Below are 14,422 nucleotides of genomic sequence, written 5' to 3' on the forward strand. Positions count from 1 at the left end.
AGATACATTTACAATGGATTTTTATTTCGATAAATTTTTGAAGAATTTACATTAAGATGGATATTAAAAAAAAATTAGTTCTATAGAAAGTTTTGTCAAAATTTTATTTTTATAGAAAATTTTGTCAAAATTTTATTTCTATAGAAAATTTCGTCAAAATTTTATTTCTATAGGAAATTTTATCAAAATTTTATTTCTATAGAAAATTTTGACAAAATATTATTTCTATAGAACATTTTGTCAAAATTTTATTTCTATAGACAATTTTGTCAAAATTTTATTTCTATAGAAAATTTTGTAAAAAAAATTATTTTGATAGAAAATTGACTCAAAATTTTATTACTATAGAAAAGTTTGTCAAAATTTTATTTCTATAGAAAATGTTGTCAAAATTTTATTTTAATAGAAAATTGTCTCAAAATTTTATTACTAAAGAAAATTTTGTCAAAATTTTATTTTAATAGAAAATTGTCTCAAAATTTTATTTTAATAGAAAATTGTCTCAAAATTTTATTTCTATAGAAAATTTTCTCAAAATTTTATTTCTATAGAAAATTTTCTCAAAATTTTATTTCTATAGAAAATTTTCTCAAAATTTTATTTCTATAGAAAATTTTGTCAAAATTTTATTTCTATAGAAAATTTTGTCAAAATTTTAGTTCTATAGAAAATTTTGTAAAAATTTTATTTTAATAAAAAATTGGCTCAAAATTTTATTACTATAGAAAAGTTTGTCAAAATTTTATTTCTATAGAAAATTTTGTCAAAATTTTATTTCTATAGAAAATTTTGTCAAAATTTTATTTCTATAGAAAATTTTTTCAAAATTTTATTTCTATAGAAAATGTTGTCAAAATTTTATTTCTATCGAAAATTTTGTCAAAATTTTGATTTCTATAAAAAGTTTTGTTAAAATTTTATTTCTGTAGAAAATTTTGTCAAAATTTTATTTCAATAGAAAATTGTCTCAAAATTTTATTTCTATAGAAAATTTTGCCAAATTTTATTTCTAGAGGAAATTTCGTCAAAATTTTATTTCTATAGAAAATTTTGTCAAAATTTTATTTCTGCAGAAAATTTTGTCAAAATTTTATTTCTATAGAAAATTTTGTCAAAATTTTATTTCTATAGAAAATTTTGTCAAAATTTTATTTCTATAGAAAATTTTGTCAAAATTTTATATCTATAGAGGATTTTATCAAAACTTATTTCCATAGAAAATTTTGTCGAAATTTTATTTTTATGGAAAATTTTGTCAAAAATTTTTTTCTATAGAAAATTTTGTCAAAATTTTATTTCTATCGACAATTTTGTTAAAATTTTATTTCTGTAGAAAATTTTTCAAAATTTTATTTCTATCGAAAATTTTGTTAAAATTTTATTTCTATAGAATATTTTATCAAATTTTATTTCTATAGAAAATTTTGTTAAATTTTTTTTCTATAGAAAGTTTTGTTAAAATTTTATTTCTATAGAAAATTTTGTCAAAATTTTATTTTTATAGAAAATTGTCTCAAAATTTTATTTCTATAGAAAATTTTGTCAAATTGTATTTCTATAGAAAATGTTGTCAAAATTTTATTTCTGTAGAGAATTTTATTAAAACTTATTTCCATAGAAAATTTTGTGGAAATTTTATTTTTATGGAAAATTTTGTCAAAAATTTATTTCCATAGAAAATTTTGTCAAAATTTTATTCCAATAGAAAATTGTCTCAAAATTTTATTTCTATAGAAAATTTTGTCAAAATTTAATTTCTATAGAAAATGTTGTGAAAATTGTATTTCTATGGAAAAATTTTTCATTTTTTTTCTATGGAAATTTTTTGTTTCTAATTTTTATAGAAAATATTGGCGAAATTAAATTTCTACAGTACCAAGTTTGTGCAAAACCGAAACCGATTAATCAGATTCCATTATAATAACCGAGACCGGATAGCGAAAAAATAGGCATTTTCGGTTAAAACTCATTATTATACCCTAAACCACATAGTGGTCAGGGTATAATAACTTTGATCTGCCAAAAAATGTGCCTACCAGAAATATTGATTTTAGACCCCATAAAATATGTACCGATCGACTCAGAATCACATCCTGAGTCGATCTAGCCCTTGGAGTCCGTCCGTCTGTCCATGTATTAGTTGTTCGCAGGATTCCGGTCCCAACTATTAACCGATTGATTGATGAAATTTGGTATATTGCAGTTTTTGGCACTAGGAGGAACGCTATTGAATTTGTAAAAAATCGGATTAAATTCAGATATAGCTCCCATATATATGTATCGCCCGATTTCGATAAATGGGGTCAGATTGATCTTATTTACTAACCGAGTAATCTAATTGGCCACCCTTTAAATGTCATCGAAATCGGTTCAGATTTAGATATAGATCCCATATATATGTATTGCCCGATTTTCACAAATTTGGTCATAAGTCCCCTATTTATCAACCGATCTTACTCAAAGTTGACACAATATAATTTTCTACAGTACTTAGTATACGTGCAAAAAACCATGGATATCGGTTCAGATTTAGATATAGCTCCAATATATATGTATCGGCCGATTTTCTCAAATTTGGCCAAATCAAATTTTCTATGGTATTTACTATATGTGCACAAATTCATCGAAATCAGTTCAGATTTAGCTATAGTTCCCATATATATGTATCGCCCGATTTTGCAAATTTACAATAAAATCCTTATTTATTAACCGATCTTACTCAAATTTAGCGCAAGGTAACCTCCTGTAATACCAACCAAACCTGCAAAGTATCATCGAAATTGGTTCAGATTTAGATGTAGCTCCCATATATATACATCGCTCGATTTTCCCAAATTTGGCCATAATACTCTTATCTTATGCTACTCAAGTGTCAAATTTTTATGTATTATCCGATTGACCGATTTTCACGAATTTGGATTACCCACATTAATTGAGCAATTTCCTCTTTTTTAATAATGAACTCAATATTAGTTGTATACTAACTCTGTAGGTTGAAAATGAACTATAGCTACAACAATATATATAGTATCAGACATATATGTTCAGATTGTGATAAAACTCCCATAAACATGTACCCTTTAATTTTCTTAAATATTGAAATACACTTTATCTCCTAACCCTATTTCAATGATACCCAACAAAACCTTATGTTTTCTAATTCAGTGGGGGTGATTTAGGATATGATATAGTCGGCCCCGCCCGACTTTTTACTTTACTCATTTGCTTTATTTTAAAATGTTCATTGTATTACAAGGAGTTGTTTCTATTTTACAATAAAATAAGTCTTTCAAACCCATTTTCAGTAATTTAATTTTTTGTTTTGGTTTTAAAATGTTTAACTGGGTTTGGGCAAATTGAAAACAAAATAGAAAATTTCGAATTTCGAATAACCGAACTCCGTTTTTTTTTTCAATAATTTTGGAAAATAGGAAATATTAAAAAAATAAGACCCATACTTTTAACGCAAGCCCTATCTCTTCTGCTCCTTCTAATTTAAAATAAATCCAGTTTATTTTATTTGTTCATCAAATAAAATTTTCATAGTATTTCATAGAATTTGATGCAAGTTTTCTAAATTTAATAGAGCTGAATTTTATTTTTTTTTTCAATTTATAAAGCTAGGAGTTATTGATTTTTTTTTTATTTTATTAATTAATTTATTTATATCTTTTATATTTATATCTATTTTTATTAATTTATTTATTTTTATTTAATAGAACTGAAATTTATTCCAAACCCCTATATTTTGATGTTGCAAAGAAAATCTCCATTGGCATCCCTAATAATCCAAGAGGCTGACAAAATTTCAGCAGTTGATTTAGACAAAAGAATGAGCTGTAGAGCTATGTATGTCTCAACTTTAATATACACCAAAGTTTATAAATCCCTTTTGACTTTGTGTTTAAGTAAAAGCAGCATGGATTACGAAAAGTAAATTCCCTAAACTCCAATCTATTCATCACCCTTCCTAGGGTGGGCAACAAAAATCAGCAACCCACCGCAATTACATATCACATACACACAATGCCACAAAACACAACGTTTACATACAAATCGACCAACAATTTGTAGTGTTAATGCTACCATAAACTCCAAACGTGCTTTGTACTCACCTTTTATGGATTAAATTCTGCAACTCAAACAGTGCAAAGACGACAAAGATGAAGAAGAAGAGTACAGTAATTGACTAAAAATAATTGAAGTTTACTTTGTTGTAATTTACACTCGTGCTCTCTGACTCTTTGTGTTAGCCCCAATAACACACGCACACACACACAAACTCAAATATTCATGCAATGCAAATGAATTACAATAACAATATGAGAATCTAACACTTTTTCATTTCACTGTCAAAAAGTACTTGCTAGAGACAACGTTGTTGTTATTGTTGTGGTTGGTGATGCTTTACTCAGTGAAGGTGTATATGTTTGAAATGGAGATATTTTGGTTTTTAGTGCTGTTGAAAAAGAACTGCTCTAATATTGATGGGTGGTGGGGGTAAAGGTTAAATGTTGACTATTAGCAGAAGAATGATGACTGCCTATTGGGTTGAGTTGATTGAAGAAATAGTTAATCCAAATAAATCCGTTACTATGGGAAACCACTTTTGTTTAGAAAAGAATTTCTAAATTGCTAAACACTTGGGGAATGTATGACAATTTTTGTAATGAAATTTGACACCTATTTATATGTTATCGCGTGTTTTTAGTGCATTTTTTTATATCAAATTCTTTAACTTTTCTGATTTTATTTTATATCACCAATTATTTTTTTTTCAACACCGAAATTTAAAATTAATATTTAATGTTTTTTGTTATTTGTTATTTTACTGCTCTTTTCGTTTCTTCTGTGGATGTGTTTTTTTTTTGATAAAATAGTAAAATGTATAGCAATTACACTCTTCACACTCAAAAACTCAGAATACCGTTACATACAACACTTCAACACCAATTAGATTGGATGTATATGGATAACTTCATAAACTGCAATTTTCTTTAACACTTTGTTGTTGTTGTTGTGTTATTAATATTTTGCATTATTTTGCAACAGTGTCGAGTATAAATTACCACGAGTATATATTATCGAACGAGAATTTGTTTTAAGCGTGAAACAACAATCACGTACGTCGTTACGTCTAACACGTCTGAAATACCGTAACAGAATGAAGTTATTAATGCATGCAAAAAAGACATAGAGCAAGACAAGCAGCAGCAGCAGCAGTAACAAACACATTACTCATTTGGACCTAGTATAACTGAAACCCCACCAACGCATCCACATGCTTCAAAGAAGCAAAGAGAGACAAACTCTTGGGGAGAATTTGAATTTAATGAACAAGAGAATGCTTTGGAGCTATTGAGTGTTTTGTTATTGTGACTGTAACTGACTCACTGAGAATGAGTTGATTTTATATTGGCGCGCATTTCCAAAAGAGAATAAACTAAAACAAAGAGTCTCAAAATCGCTCAATTACGATATATACAAATGCCACAGATTAGTGTCGAACATGTTGTGTTTATGTTTGATCACATGGAATTAATATTAGGCGTGTTCCACAATCAAAGATTATAAATTGTAGGAAAATAGGAAATTGGCTACTGAGGAGATCGAACCATTTACCGCATTAGTTTAATACTCGAACCAAACGCGTATACGACAAGTATTGAAATAGCGTTATAATGCAAATAGAAAGAAATTAAGTGCACGAAATAAATTTCTATAAAAGGGAAAATTTAATTTTTTCTTTGTTGTTGCCTAAAATTTAACATTGTTTCATTAAGAAAATTAAATTTTTCATTTAAAAAATAAAAACAACTAAAAGATTACAAACATGTATTGAACTAACATGGCAAATGCAACATTTCGTATGTCGCAAGCCAATTTACTATCTTCCTCAAGTTTATAATCTTTGTGTTCTACAATGAGCATTAGAAAGTAATTATATTAATGTTATTCGTTTAACGGCAATTTTCATGTATCTCTGTTAGGCTTTAGCTGTCAGTTAACAAAAATATTAAACTGAAAAAATTTTAGTTGCGTGTTAATGGTATGACGCAAGCCAATTTCCTATCTTCCTCAAGTTTATAATCTTTGTGTTCTACAATGAGCATTAGAATGTGATTATATTAATGTTATTCGTTTAACGGCAATTTTCATGTATCTCTGTTAGGCTTTAGCTGTCAGTTAACAAAAATATTAAACTGAAAAAATTTTAGTTGCGTGTTAATGGTATGACGCAAGCCAATTTCCTATCTTCCTCAAGTTTATAATCTTTGTGTTCTACAATGAGCATTAGAATGTGATTATATTAATGTTATTCGTTTAACGGCAATTTTCATGTATCTCTGTTAGGATTCAACTGTCAGTTAACAAAAATATTAAACTGAAAAAATTTTAGTTGCGTGTTAATTTTAAGAGAATATTTCTTGGCAGGTAAGTTCCTAGCTGCCGTACATATAATATCTGTTGAATGGTTTAAAACCTGGTTAGCTAACCCAAAGATTATCTTTGACCTAACCTTGCTCCAACGGAGCTTCATTAAAATGGTGGTAAAATGAAAAAGTTTATATTCCTCTTTGACAAAATTTTCTATAGAATTAATATTTTGAAAAATATTCTATAGAATTAATATTTTGAAAAATTTTCCATTGAAATAAAATTTTGACAAAATTCTCTATAAAAATAAAATTTTGAGAGAAATTTCTATAGAAGTAAAATTTTCAGAAAATTTTCTATAAAAATAAAATTTCGACAAAATTTTCGATAGAAATAAAATTTTCACAAAAAAACTATAAAAAAATTTTGACAAAATTTTCTATAAAAATAAAATTTTGACAAAATTTTCTATAGAAACAAAATTTTGACAAAATTTTCTATAGAAATAAAATTTTGACTGACAAATTGTATATAGAAATAAAAGTTTTACAAAATAAGAATTTTTGTTTGGTAGTTTCTTGGTAAAATTTGTTCCAAGTTTTGCTAGATTGTTAGAGGAGACCGTGGATACCAATCATAGGATTATATCCAATTTTTTTTTCTCAAAACGACGGTGTCAAATGCCACACTGTACGAGCAGATTTTCGATAGAAATAACATTTTGACAAAATTTTCTATAAAAATAAAATTTTGAGAAAAATTTCTATAGAAATACAATTTTGAGAAAATTTTCTATAAAAATAAAATTTCGTCAAAATTTTCGATAGAAATAAAATTTTCACAAAAAAAACTATAAAAATAAAATTTTCACAAAATATAAAAGTAAAATTTTGACAAAATATTCTATAAAAATAAAATGTTGACAAAATTTTCCTATAAAAATAAAATTTTGACAAAACTTTCCTGTAAAAATAAAATGTTAACAAAATTTTTTATAAAATAAAATTTTGACAATATTTTCTATAAAAAAAAAATTTTGACAAAATTTTCTATAGACATTTTGACAAAATTTTCTATAGAAATAAAATTTTGACTGACAAATTGTATATAGAAATAAAAGTTTTACAAAATAAAAATTTTTGCTTGGTAGTTTTTTGGTAAAATTTGCTTCAAATTTTGCTAGATTGTTAGAGGAGACCGTGGATACCAATCATAGGATGAGATCCAATTTTTTTCTCAAAACGACGGTGTCAAATGCCACAATGGAGTTATTGGGAGGCGAGTTCGGAATGGTCAATTGATTGCCTAGATCGTGCGACTTAATGTCGTTAGACTTTTTTTGTGAGGCAATGCAAAGCTCATGTCTATATACAGGCAAGTCCCTTTCAATTGATGTATTAGAAGACAACATTAAATCATTTATTCTTGAGATTCCAGCCGCACAGTTGCAAAGAGTATGCCAAAATTAAATTAAGCTGATGGACCATTTGAGCCCCAGTCACAGTCGACATTTGCGTGACATAGTCTGCAAAAATTAAATTATATGGACCGTGCTTTCGATTCAAATAAAGATTTCATGTTTTTTCTGAATTTTTTTGTGTTTTTTTTTTTCTTTTGAAAAATTTTCTACAGCTTTTAAAAACTATTTTTACAAGTAGAGACATCGGATACCAAGACGAGAAAAAACTATTGAGCGTCGTCTTAAAACAAAATTTTAAATGAGAGAAACAAATTTTTGAATCTTGGCCGAACCGAATTACCCTTCCAATAAAATCGGGTACAAATTGTGACATCTAAAAGTTTAGGAATTCAAATCGTAAGATCGGTCTATATAGGAGCTTTATCAAAACATGCAGTGATATAAACCAAACTCGACACAAGTCTGTGAGGGCTTAAAACATCTCTAAATTTCCAAATTCAATTAAATCAAATAAAAAAATTCTGTATCTAGAAACACATGAAATAAAATCGGTGTGACCGGTTTATATGGAGATTATGGTGCTTTTAGCCAAAGATAATAAAAGAGGAAGATGGGAGATTGGCTTGCGTCATACCAAATGTTGCATTTACCAGATTAGTTTAAGACATGTTTGTAATCATTTAGTTGTTTTTCGTTTTTATTTTTTAAATGAAAAATGTAATTTTCTTAATGAAACAATGTTAAATTTTAGGCAACAACAAAAAAAATTACATTTTCCCCTTTATGGAAATTTATTTCGTGCTCTAATTTTCTTTTTATTTGCATTTTAATGCTATGTCAATACTTGTCGTATACGCGTTTGGTTCGAGTATTAAACTAATGTGGTAAATGGTTTGATGTGCTCAGTAGCCAATCTCCCATCTTCTTCTTTTATTATCTTTGCTTTTAGCACCAAATTTAATGCTTTTTGATTTCCAAACACTGTGAAATGCTGCAGATAACACAAGGGAATACGAAAAAATGTTCGTATCGTATTGCAACATGTTTGACTGTTTTAACTTATCTACACTCTTTGTTTGAGCAGTGATGCCAATTTGGTGCTTTTAGCATTTAGTGCTTTTTGATTTCCAAAACGCACCAAATTGGCGTTTTAGTCCCTTTTCAAAACAAAAAAAGCACCATCTTGGTGCTTTCTGGCGTTTTCATTTACTGCTTTTGGTTCTTTTTTTTTTCAATTTGAACAGTATTGGGTATAATTGACGACATCCTTTCATACAAAAATTCTGATTAGACTGTCAAAAGATTAGGAAACTCAACTATATTGCCATAGAATTTGATTGTTATGAAGGTGGTATTGACACTTTTTATACCCTGCACCCCACTGTGGAACAGGGTATTATAAGTTAGTGCATATGATTGCAACACCCAGAAGGAGACGAGATAGACATATGGTGTTTTTGGCAATATTTCTCAAGGCCGGCCCCTGAGTCGATCTAGCCATGTCCGTCTGTCTGTGAACACATTTTTGTGATCAAAGTCTAGGTCGCAATTTAATCGATTTTGGAAGAAATCGGTTCAGTTTTAGATATAGCTCCCGTATATATCTTTCTCCTGATATGAACTTATATGGTCCTAGAAGCTAGAAGTTTGCCCAGATTTACTTTAAATTTTTTACAGGGAGTAGAATTAATGTTCTCGATATAAATGTCAATTTTGGTTGAAATCGGTTCAGATATATATATAGCTCCCATATATGTTTCTTTCGTCCGATTTACACTCATGTGACCCCAGAGGTCAAATTTGTAATCCGATTTAATTGGAATGTTGCGTAGAGAGTAGAATTAATATTACAGCTATGCATGCCAAATTTGGTTGCAATTGGTTCAAATTTAGGTATAGCTCCCATATATGTATATCTTTAGCCCGATATGCACTTATATGGTCCCAGAAGCTAGAGTATTACCCTAATTTGCTTTAAATTTTGCACAGGGAGTAGAATTAATATTCTAGCAATGGATGTCAAATTTGGTTGAAATCGGTTCAGATTTAGATATAGCTCCCATATATATCTATCGTCCGATATGCACTCATATGACAACAGAGGTCAAAGTTGTAATCCGATTTACGTGAAATTGTGCACAGGGAGTAGAAATAACATTGTAACTATGCATACCAAATTTGGTTGAAATCGGTTCAGATTTAGATATAGCTCCCATATATATATATTTTTCTGATTTCGGCAAAATTGGCCAAAATACCCACATCTTCCTTGTTAAAACGTCACTGATAAGTCGAAAAATTGTAAAAATAACTCGAATTTTCCTATTTTTCTAATACATATCTATCGAGCTATAAATCACAAATACACTTTTGCAAAATTGCCCAAAAATTGCTTCAGATTTAAATGTTTCCCATATTTTTTTTACTAACATTTTGTTCCACCCCAGGACATTAGACGACTTAAATTTTAGGTCTACAGAAGTCTAACAAATTTTGTCCATATCGAGTCAGATTTAAATATATGTATATGGGAACATAAACTTTATAAAGGGTGATTTGTTAAGAGCTTGATAACTTTTTTAAAAAAAAAACGCCTAAAATTTGCAAAATCTCATCGGTTCTTTATTTGAAACGTTAGATTGGTCCATGACATTTACTTTTTGAAGATAATTTCATTTAAATGTTGACCGCGGCTGCGTCTTAGGTGGTCCATTCGGAAAGTCCAATTTTGGGCAACTTTTTCGAGCATTTCGGCCGGAATAGCCCGAATTTCTTCGGAAATGTTGTCTTCCAAAGCTGGAATAGTTGCTGGCTTATTTCTGTAGACTTTAGACTTGACGTAGCCCCACAAAAAATAGTCTAAAGGCGTCAAATCGCATGATCTTGGTGGCCAACTTACCGGTCCATTTCTTGAGATGAATTGTTCTCCGAAGTTTTCCCTCAAAATGGCCATAGAATCGCGAGCTGTGTGGCATGTAGCGCCATCTTGTTGAAACCACATGTCAACCAAGTTCAGTTCTTCCATTTTTGGCAACAAAAAGTTTGTTAGCATCGAACGATAGCGATCGCCATTCACCGTAACGTTGCGTCCAACAGCATCTTTGAAAAAATACGGTCCAATGATTCCACCAGCGTACAAACCACACCAAACAGTGCATTTTTCGGGATGCATGGGCAGTTCTTGAACGGCTTCTGGTTGCTCTTCACTCCTAATGCGGCAATTTTGCTTATTTACGTAGCCATTCAACCAGAAATGAGCCTCATCGCTGAACAAAATTTGTCGATAAAAAAGCGGATTTTCTGCCAACTTTTCTAGTAATAAAATTCAATGATTTGCAAGCGTTGCTCGTTAGTAAGTCTATTCATGATGAAATGTCAAAGCATACTGAGCATCTTTCTCTTTGACACCATGTCTGAAATCCCACGTGATCTGTCAAATACTAATGCATGAAAATCCTAACCTCAAAAGAATCACCCTTTATATAGCACCCAACACATTTGATGGATTTGATATGGTATCGAAAATGTGGATATACAAAGTGGTGCAGGGTATAATATAGTCGGCCCCGACCGACTTTAGACTTTCTTTATTTGTTTATTAATCAATATTGTTAGTCTTTTCAAAAGTCTAGTGACGAGTGCAGAATTTCTGAACTCGATAAATTCACATAATGTGTGTTTTATTGAAATAAGAAATAGACTCCCAGCAAATATTAATATTTCCAAAATTAATGTTGAAACATTTATTTTCTTCTCTGAAAAAACATAGTTTGAAATTCATTACTAATAAAAATTAATTGACATAATAAATTTGGAATAGTTTTTGTAGTAAGAACTGGTATGTTAGAATTTATAATTTTAATTTTTAGTGCTTTTTGCCTTTCTGGAGTTGGCATCACTGTGTTTGATGATATCGTAAATGAGAGAATCTATTTATTATACTCTTTGGTTGGTGCTCATCGGCTGTGAGTGCAAATATTTAATGCTGCCAGATTAACATAATATTGAGTATTAACGTTACAAAATTTTAATTTTGAATTTATATAGGTCAGAATTATTTGTTGTCCTTTTTTAAAGAAATAATAATAAATAAAATTAAGCTATCATGTAAAAAAAATACTCATTTCATAAAATTATTGTTTAACAAATATTTTTACATAGCCAGCAATTCACATTCCATTGCCACATTTTTCATAGCCTACAACTAAGGTAGTGTAGAACTCTTTCCTCGTGCTGTTTCTTTATTTTGCATATATATATTTCACAAAATTGTATAATCCTTAATAGTTCACTTAATAGTACTCCGGCCGAAGCTTTTGTATTGGGGTAAGAGCTTTCATTTGTTGGCACTTTGTACGACATTGAAAAGCAATTTGCACGAATTACCCACCCACCCAGCACATTCATGGTCAATGGTCATATGGGTAAACAACTCATGGCATAATCCATGGGGTGGTGAAGACTATCAGAAACCAGTTAGACTTGCCATCACCACCCTTAGCATCATTACCATATCATATGAAGCTATCGATTTATTCTTTGAATTTCTCACTCCTTGTATATCAGAGAAATAATTTTGTAAATGTAAAGGGAGCACCATCGACATCGGACCATGTTCCAATTAAGGAAACATACCTATAAGAATTTCCCACAAATGAAGTTACAAGGAAAACAGAGATGTTGTAATGGTCTCGGTAATTTTGAGTTGAAACTAAAATGACCATATGGGTATTTAGCCATGGCTGCCGTAAATTTCCCAACAAACGAAATGAAATCACATTTAAGGACAATATTGAAAAAAAAATAATTAAAACAAATAAAAATATATATATATTATATATAATTAAACTAAATTAAAATCTAAAAAATTAAAATAAATTTTCGAATTTAATTCGATTAAATTTAAATATAATAATTTAATTAACATGCATTTTTATTTTTTTTTTTTTACTTTTTAATATTATTATTTTTATAGATCAATTTTTGTGGACAATAAATTAACTCCAATTAACAAAAAAAAAACATAATAAAAACATTTTTACGAATGAATTATTACAACAATATTTTAAAATATATGTATAAAAATTTTCACGTCGAAAAAAAAAATAAATTTTTGGAATTAATTCGATTGAATTAAATTAAAATAAACGAAATTAAACTAATTTTAAATAATTAAATTATTTTAAATTGAATTCATATTTTTATTATTGGTCAATTGACATTGACCAACACCAATAGAAAAAGTTTTGTTATATTAACGAAATACGTCATTAAAAGTAAGTCAATAAAACTAAATTGGTTATTACAACGACATTTTTCGTTATTATAATGCAAATATTCGGAAAACTAATTTGCAATTAAAGAAGAAGAAAAAGAAGAACGAATTTTCTGTTAATCAACGTAACATTTCATACTATTAACGATATTTTCATTGTGTTAATGAAAATGTTTCGTTATATAAATGAAACATTTTCGTTGGCTCAATTTTAATTAACTTTTCGTTGTGTATTGATTATTGATTGATATTTTTTTTATATTTTATAGAATATAGAATTTTATTCGATTATTTACAACTTAATTATGGCGGCCACAAATTGCATAAATAAAAAAAATACATAAATTTAATTTGTGAAATTTAAATAAAATAAAATAATAAAATTATTAATTATCTAAAAAACGAAATGTGAATTAAAATTTTGAAAAAAATAAAATAAAAATTTTCGATATTAAATCGATTAAATTTAAATAAAATTAATTAAATAAATATAATGTTTAAATAATTAAATTATTTTAAATTTTGGATAAATGTATAAATATATAAATAAATATATAAATATATAAATAAATAAATAAATATATATATAAATAAATATATAAATATATAAATAAATAAATAAATAAATATATATATATATATATATATATATATATATATATATATATATATATATATATATATATATATATATATATATATATATATATATATATATATATATATATATATATATATATATATATATATATATATATATATATATATAATTTAAATATAATAATTTAATTAACATGCATTTTTATTTTTTTTTTTTTACTTTTTAATATTATTATTTTTATAGATCAATTTTTGTGGACAATAAATTAACTCCAATTAACAAAAAAAAAACATAATAAAAACATTTTTACGAATGAATTATTACAACAATATTTTAAAATATATGTATAAAAATTTTCACGTCGAAAAAAAAAATAAATTTTTGGAATTAATTCGATTGAATTAAATTAAAATAAACGAAATTAAACTAATTTTAAATAATTAAATTATTTTAAATTGAATTCATATTTTTATTATTGGTCAATTGACATTGACCAACACCAATAGAAAAAGTTTTGTTATATTAACGAAATACGTCATTAAAAGTAAGTCAATAAAACTAAATTGGTTATTACAACGACATTTTTCGTTATTATAATGCAAATATTCGGAAAACTAATTTGCAATTAAAGAAGAAGAAAAAGAAGAACGAATTTTCTGTTAATCAACGTAACATTTCATACTATTAACGATATTTTCATTGTGTTAATGAAAATGTTTCGTTATATAAATGAAACATTTTCGTTGGC

The 14,422-nt window shown here is 27.3% G+C and overlaps 1 protein-coding gene across 3 annotated transcripts in view; it reads right to left on the reverse strand.

The window, feature by feature from the left end:
* The window catches only part of MESR3 (misexpression suppressor of ras 3), a 370,784-nt gene extending 365,607 nt beyond the window's left edge, over positions 1-5,177 (reverse strand). For 2 of the 3 annotated variants that reach the window (XM_075297236.1, XM_075297233.1), the window contains exon 1: positions 4,116-5,176. The gene's annotated coding sequence lies outside the window, so the exon portion shown is untranslated. Of the gene's footprint in view, positions 1-4,115 lie in introns of all 3 variants that reach the window. The other variant, XM_075297235.1, reaches the window with a different exon arrangement.
* Between the last annotated feature and the right edge of the window lie 9,245 nt (positions 5,178-14,422).

Source organism: Haematobia irritans, chromosome 2, assembly GCF_050003625.1.
Source record: "Haematobia irritans isolate KBUSLIRL chromosome 2, ASM5000362v1, whole genome shotgun sequence".
Classification (NCBI taxonomy): domain Eukaryota; kingdom Metazoa; phylum Arthropoda; class Insecta; order Diptera; family Muscidae; genus Haematobia; species Haematobia irritans.